The sequence below is a fragment of the Dermacentor silvarum genome, chromosome 11 (assembly GCF_013339745.2).
Source record: "Dermacentor silvarum isolate Dsil-2018 chromosome 11, BIME_Dsil_1.4, whole genome shotgun sequence".
NCBI lineage: Eukaryota > Metazoa > Arthropoda > Arachnida > Ixodida > Ixodidae > Dermacentor > Dermacentor silvarum.
The window spans coordinates 51,065,470-51,073,082 of record NC_051164.1 but is presented as its reverse complement, the minus strand read 5'-3'; positions in this window follow the sequence as shown (position 1 = coordinate 51,073,082).

Sequence of the window (7,613 nt, the reverse complement as noted above, 5' to 3'; positions counted from 1 at the left end):
CCAATTGCGATAGCGAATTAGTAGAGAGCTATACGGAGTAAGGATAGTAGTTTTATCAGTGGTATAAACTTGGACATGCAGCAGCACCAGCAACGCGCAGAGCTGTTGTCGACGCCGTCAGCGTTTTACCCGCGTTCGCACCGAACGCGCGCAGCGTTTTTATATAAATACGTGTTTGGTGCCGCAGCTAAACGTCGCCTCCCCTCCCTCCCGTCCCCCCACAGCCTTTCGCGCGACGGAAAAAGCTGCGTTTGCTCTGTATATATGGAAAGGAGGAAAGAGACGCTTAATTCTGCAGCCCTTCAGGGAGCACGGCGCAGAACGCGCGTTTGCTCGCCGACGTCCGTTCGCTCCCCGTGAAGGCGCGCGTCCCTCGCGCCCTTTCACTCGCACATACAGCGTCCGGAGCGTGGTACCGATTTCATCGCCGTTGACGTCATACGGAACCTCACGGCGACGGCGACGCCGACGGCAGAAATCTGCTTTGGAGTGTCCATATAATTGCTATCGCAATAATAAGACACACAGTTAATTTCGAAACAATTTCGAAACATTTTCGAAAACCTCAGTTCTTACCCTTGTGCATGGGATCTCCTTGGTTCCCAGGTGTGTCAAGGGTAGTTCAAGGGAGCGTTACAGGTTCCGGAGCCCACCACTCGGAGTCAACAGGTATATGTGCCTTTGCTCTTGGACCCTTTCTGCACTATCACCAGGATCGGCCCACATTTTTGCTTACGGAGTCAAAAATCCACGGAACCCTCGGCCATCCGCACAGCCCGGGTCTGAGTATCGGCGTCCAAGCTGTGCAGTACTGTCTCCCACTGCTCCGTTGTAGTTATCATTTTTCTGGATTTGGCTGTAGTGATGACTGCACGGCAGGTCCACAGTATGTCTTTGAAGAATGTGGCCGAGGCCGCCGCCAAGGAGCAGGGACTCCTGGCCGATGGCTGAAAGGGGAGGGAAGGGACTCCTAACCTTCCCCACCCCTCAGCCCATCCTGGACAATCAATAAAAGTTATTCTCCCTCTCTCTCTCTCTCTCTCTCTCTCTCTCTCTCTCTCCACGGAACCCTAGCCATGAACAGCTTTGCTGTAAAGGGAAAAAAATCTGCATTCTCTCTGAATTCAAGGATGTCCGCACGTCAAACCAAATTCCGGTCAAAGATGGGAGTGCCCAAAGTCCCGCTGTGTTTAGCGCTTTTCTATGAATTGCAGTAAAATGTGGTCAGGTTAGGAAATAAGAGAGTTCGATCGACATACCGCTCAATGTTTGTAGATGGCGGACGCGTAGATGCAGATGGAAACGAAAAGTAAGAACACACTTATATATATATATATATATATATATATATATATATATATATATCGCCTACAGGTTGTGTTAGTTAAAGACAGGCGAAACGGGCGGCACACCAGTTCCTTCCTTCTCCTATAGACAAATGACATTGCTGGACCGTTTAAGAGCCATAACACTTCCATATGATATTATTTCCCGTAATGGAAGTCTCGCACGGCCAGGTGGCAGTTATAGAGAGAAAACATATTATTGAGACTACCTGTGGAAATCTATATACCTTGCACAAATGAGCCTCATTTTCAGAGGGTGCCAGTAACGACCAGGCGGGATGCGTCCATCATAAACTTCTAACATAATTATTCTGCCGCAACATCTGCGAGACATGGTACACCTCCCTCACTGCCCCATCACATTCAAGTCCGCCGCAGACACCAAGCAACCAGAATTTCAAGCCCCAGGACGAGACAGCTCGATGCGTGTATGATCACCAGTAGTATGAAGAGGCCCCTACCATCAAACTGATTATCTGCGGCTCCGTAGTCATATTCTTCGCGATCCTCAGGAAGCAGCCCCCGCTCCTGAGCGGCAAGAAGTAATCTTTTCAGTGGTTCATACAGTTCGTGGAACTTCATCATATGGAAACCCCGTGGCTCCATCTTGAAGTGCTCGACGACTGCTCGAACATTTGGACATTTGTTTGGGAAAGGCCTGGGGCCGTTCGAATATCCCAAACAGATTCGGTCACGTCTCATCGCGCAATGCAAACAAGCAAGAGTGTCTTCCTTTGCAAGCGCTTTATCGCCATGTATCGCAAAAGCAAACTGAAGTTTGTTCATCAGTGACCGTTGCGTCACATAGTCCACTTTTTCTTCTAGATCGTCGTGCTGTGTCGACTTCGCAACAACGCAAGGGAGGACTTCGTTTCTGTCAAGGGCATCCTCGAGTTTCTGCAGCGTGTCTATGCGATGGGTAGGGCGCTTCAGCGTTAACATAGATGTCAGCTCACTTCGAAAATACACGGAAAGCGGAAGTATTGCCAGAAGCCACAGACCGAGAAGTACCTTGCGAGGGACAGCCATGAGACGAACGGCGTTGGGCTGGACAGCCGAGGTTCCCAGTACTGCAGCCAGTAGGAACATCGCCGTATCCGAGGAGCGACGAAGAGCTGACCAACCTTTCTCACCGACTGCGACAGACACGACCACCACTAATGCAAGAAGAAAAAGTGTGGCTGCCACCAGCTTCCAAGACTCACCGGCGGCTTCTAACAGCGTGATAACACGGTGGCAATCTACTCGAGAATAGAAAGTATCATAATCGAGAAAGAATAACGGGATATCGAAAAACAAGTGTGAATTGCTGCGTACATTCCAATCATATAGCGCTATATCCCACCTCTTAGAAAATATCCAATCGAATTTATCGTCTACAGGAATGTCCAATTGTTTGACAGTGACGTTTATTGCAATCAGTAATGCTAGAACATGTTTAGATACCCCCTCATCACACAAATTTTGAGTGGCCCAATAAAACGAAATTTTGAGGCAAGGCACTGTCAGTTCTTGACCAATAAGACGGTTTACACTCGAACGGTGTGGTATTCGTAACTTTGCCAACATTTCGCTAGACCCAGGGTTATGAACTGTAGAAAGATCATGAGGCCAGAAAATACTTTGTATGACGGTCGAGTTCATTCCAAGAACGCCAGTTACACCGCACCTCATGAGAGGCGGCCACGAGTTCATAGTGTGAGTGCGAATTTGTGAGTTGTGTCGAACAAACAGCCAGGAGAAGCAATATGTGGACCGTAGTTCGTACCGTATCATCTGGATAGTTTCAAAAGACTCGCCAGGATCTGCAGCGACAAGTATTGGTTTCGTGAATTGCTCGATGCTTCTCAAAATATATGAATCAAGTATGCTGTTTGGGATGCGCCACGTAGTTATCGGTCCGCCGAGTATTCGCGCAAACGATGTGTGCGCTTCGTTCCAAGGTTTCTTGAAGGACACCAGGATGACGTCGGTGATTTTCCTGGACAGGGACGGAACACTTGCTGGCTCGTCTTCTACTGGCGTGGAATGAAAGGCAGTCGCCGCACAGTGATTAACTAATATCAGCGCAACAAAGACTGATGTAAACAGACACCACTCCGCAGAAGGCATGTCACTGCTGGATATTCTGAAAAAAGAAAGAAAATATGCAGCTTATGTAACATTACCGGTCAACAGAACGCAGAGAATAGATACGTCACCTTACCCACGCATTTAAGCACTTCACTACTTCCCTCATGTATTCTTATTGTGCCACATTTGACGCTGTGACCACATTGCAATATAAGTTAGCTCTACGCACCTGAAAAAAAAAACGTTGTACGCAGAGGAAATTAAGATTGTGTTCACTTCACTGCAGCACTTCCTGTATACCCGCCGTGGTTGCTCAGTGGCTATGGTGTTGGGCTGCTGAGCACGAGGTGGCGGGATTGAATCCCCGCCACGGCGGCCGCATTTCGATGGGGGCGAAATGCGAAAACACCCGTGTACTTAGATCTAGGTGCACGTTAAAGAACCCCCCCGGTGGTCCGAATTTCCGGAGTCCCCCACTACAGCGTGCCTCATAATCAGATCGTGGTTTTGGCACGTAAAACCCCATTATTTATTTTAACTTCATGAATACTTTTTAACGTCTTTTCACAGAACGTTCCCAGAATTCAGGGTGTCGCCTGCCTTAACTAGAGGAAAAAAAAAGAAAAGAAAACTCAGTGTTCGTACTGACCGAAACAAGAAGAAAGAACTATATCTAGTTATGTGGCTTTATAATAGTACGTGCTGTTTGTACTGGTGATATTCGTCTATCTCTTGAAAGATGACCAGAAACTCGTAGTGCACTAAGCTGGAGCTGTCACGTATGTGGCTCACATTCTATCCTCTGCACGGAACGTCGATGCACCATCATCCGATGCATCAGCCGGATCTTCTTTGTAGAGTTACTAGTTAGGGTTTTTTTTTTTCCTTGCAGTCTCACAGCGAAATGCGTTTCAATCGTGAAATTTCTTTTCTACCCACCCACACAATTTCATCGCTAAGTAATCGCTCTTAAGGTTTACACTCACACTTCACACGAACGAAGCTGCTCCAGTGCTTTATTTTATCTCGATCTGCGGATGACAGAAATTTTGCCTAGTGATACTGCAGACTGTAATGCCGTTGATCCTTTTTCTCCTAACACCGTAATCCTCAATTGCATGAATGGTCATTCCTACCGGCAGTATTTGCGAATGAATGAATAAATTAGGAGTGAGGATCAACGGCGAATATCTCAGCAACCTTCGGTTTGCAGATGACATTGTCCTATTCAGCAACAATGGAGACGAATTACAACAAATGATTGAGGACCTTAATCGAGAAAGTGTAAGAATTGGGTTGAAGATGAATATGCAGAAGACAAAGATAATGTTCAATAGCCTGGCAAGAGAACAAGAATTCAGGATCGCCAGCCAGCCTCTAGAGTCTGTAAAGGAGTACGTTTATCTAGGTCAATTACTCACAGGGGACCCTGATCACGAGAAAGAAATTTACAGAAGAATAAAATTGGATTGGAGTGCATACGGCAGGCATTACCAAATCCTGACTGGGAGCTTACCACTGTCGTTGAAAAGAAAAGTGTACAATCATTGCATTCTACCGGTGCTAACATATGGGGCAGAAACTTGGAGGTTAACAAAGAAGCTCGAGAACAAGTTAAGGACCGCACAAAGAGCGATGGAACGAAAAATCTTAGGACTAACGTTAAGAGACAGGAAGACAGCGGTGTGGATCAGAGAACAAACGGGGATAGCCGATATTCTAGTCGACATTAAGCGAAGAAATGGAGCTGGGCAGGCCATGTAATGCGTAGGATGGATAACCGGTGGACCATTAGGGTTACAGAATGGATACCAAGAGAAGGGAAGCGCAGTCGACGTCGGCAGAAAACCAGATGGGATGATGAAGTTAGGAAATTTGCAGGCGCAAGTTGGAATACGCTAGCGCAAGACAGGGGTAATTGGAGATCGCAGGGAGAGGCCTTCGTCCTGCAGTGGACATAAAATATAGGCTGATGATGATGAATAAATAAATAAATTAATTAATTAATTAATTAATCTAAGCGTGAATTACGAAAGTAATTTGATTACACTACCACGTACCTCCAACAATCAGCGGGTTTTCATAAAAAGATTAAGGCACAGAACCATTCACAGATAAACACTGTCATGCATAGTATAGTCCACTGTTCGATGAGCCTAAACGCAACTAAAACATAATATATATATTTCACAGCAAAAAGTGCTTGGCTTTACGCGTTCTTATCCTCAATGAAATTATGTCATTCCTTAGCGATAAGTCGCAAGCACTATTACAACGTCATCGAGAGCAACAGTGCGGGAAACACTTGTGGCCGAATGATGGAACAAAGGGGGAAATGTCTCAAGAACAAGTGATGGCAGTTTGCATCCTTTGCTATTAGCTATCTTGCAAAACGGCTGAGCAGGTGAAGCCGCGCACGATGTTTGCCTAAATCTGCGTCATTGTAGTCTTCGAAATATGCTAGAGAGAGCAGCCGTTGAAATCACCCGCCGTGGTGAGTTATACCGGCTATGGTGCTGCATTTCTAAGTGCAATGACGCGGATTCCATTCCCGGCCCATGGCGGCTGCATCTCGATGGGGGTGAAATGTAAAAAACGCTCGTCTGCGGTAGCTCGTCTGCGCTACGGGGTGCCTTGTAATCACATGAGGGTTTTGGCACGTAAATCCTTAAAAAATTAGACTCTTGGAACCAGACAGAACAAACACCGTAAGCGTCTGCATATTGTCAGTGATTTCTGCATACCCAGACCGTTGAAGATGTCATGATCACGTGACAGCCCGTCTTAGGGAACTTAACTGCAGCCCCTGAAGCCCAACGTTCGGCTCGCAGAAGCCACGTACTTGCGCGCGTTGGTTCGCTCTACTATACTCCAAGAGGTTCACGCGAATTGCTCTGACTGTACTTCTGACGCCATCGACTCTCCTTCACCTGTGTCGTTAAAGAGCTCACCACAACCTCCCGTGCCATTTGTTCTGACGCTACCGGAACTCGTGCCCTACCAACGTACGCCGACGTCGCCGCGACGTCTTCAATCACAACTGTACATATATGCCCACATCATGTGGGCACACAGCTGTGACTTCACTATCCACACAGGTCCGTTGACACCTGTACACTACTCCACTTGGCGTCCTCTTTCTTACAATGCTATGAATACTTAGGGCACGTATCCTACCACCCTCAAGAACGTAGCGACATCCGTGTATTGATGACTTATCAGAGAATGACGTAACCAGCTGCTTCGCACAATTCGCCATTTGCACCAAACCCAGCCGCAGTGTCTCCCAACTACCGTTCATCTCGGCGCCAAGCTTAAATGTATTTGAAATAATAACACAGTTCGATGTACAGTGCTGAGCGATTGAAACGCGATCTCGGACATCATGGCGGCCGCACCCTGTCCCCAATTCTGAATCAACCCAAACTATTTTGATATTTCAATAGAGAGTCCCATCGGTGTGTTATGACATGGTACTCCCGTCACCCGGCAACGCCGTGCGGTCAACTCAACAGCTACTCCTCGATAAATCGATGTTCCTAGCACTATATAAAACACTACGAAATACAATTGGGAAAATATTAAGCTTTGCTATTTTTACAATCATCGAAGAATTAACCTGCTTCAACCTTCCGCCGCAATACACCAGGTTCGATCTTGTGGCTATCATTTTTTTCCATTCTCATTTATTGCACCTTGAAATAACAGGCCAGAGCCATGCTTCTGCTGCGAAACTCTATGCTAGGCCCATCAGTTTGCTTTCATCGTTGTGTAAAATATTCAGCAAGGTAATTTCCAATTTACTAGATCGAAAGTTAACTTCAATCAATCAAGAGAACAGGCTGGATTCAGGAAGGGGCACTCCAAAATGGATCATATTCATGCCATCACGTGATCAGGTAATCAAGAAATCCGCGGAGTGCAACCAACACCTTTATATTGCTTTCATAGATTACCAATAGGCACTTGTTCAGTAGACATACCACCAGTCATGAACATACTGCTTAAATAAGTAAAAAACGCATATCTGAATACCTTGTAAAATACCTAAATTCTTATCATCTGTGTCTTATCATCTGTATAAATTCTCCACAATACAAGCGGGAAAGATCTACGAAGAAAGGCGACAGGAAAGGAGAGACAATCTCTCCAATGCTTTTTTGCTGCATGTTTACGAGAAATATACAAGCTATT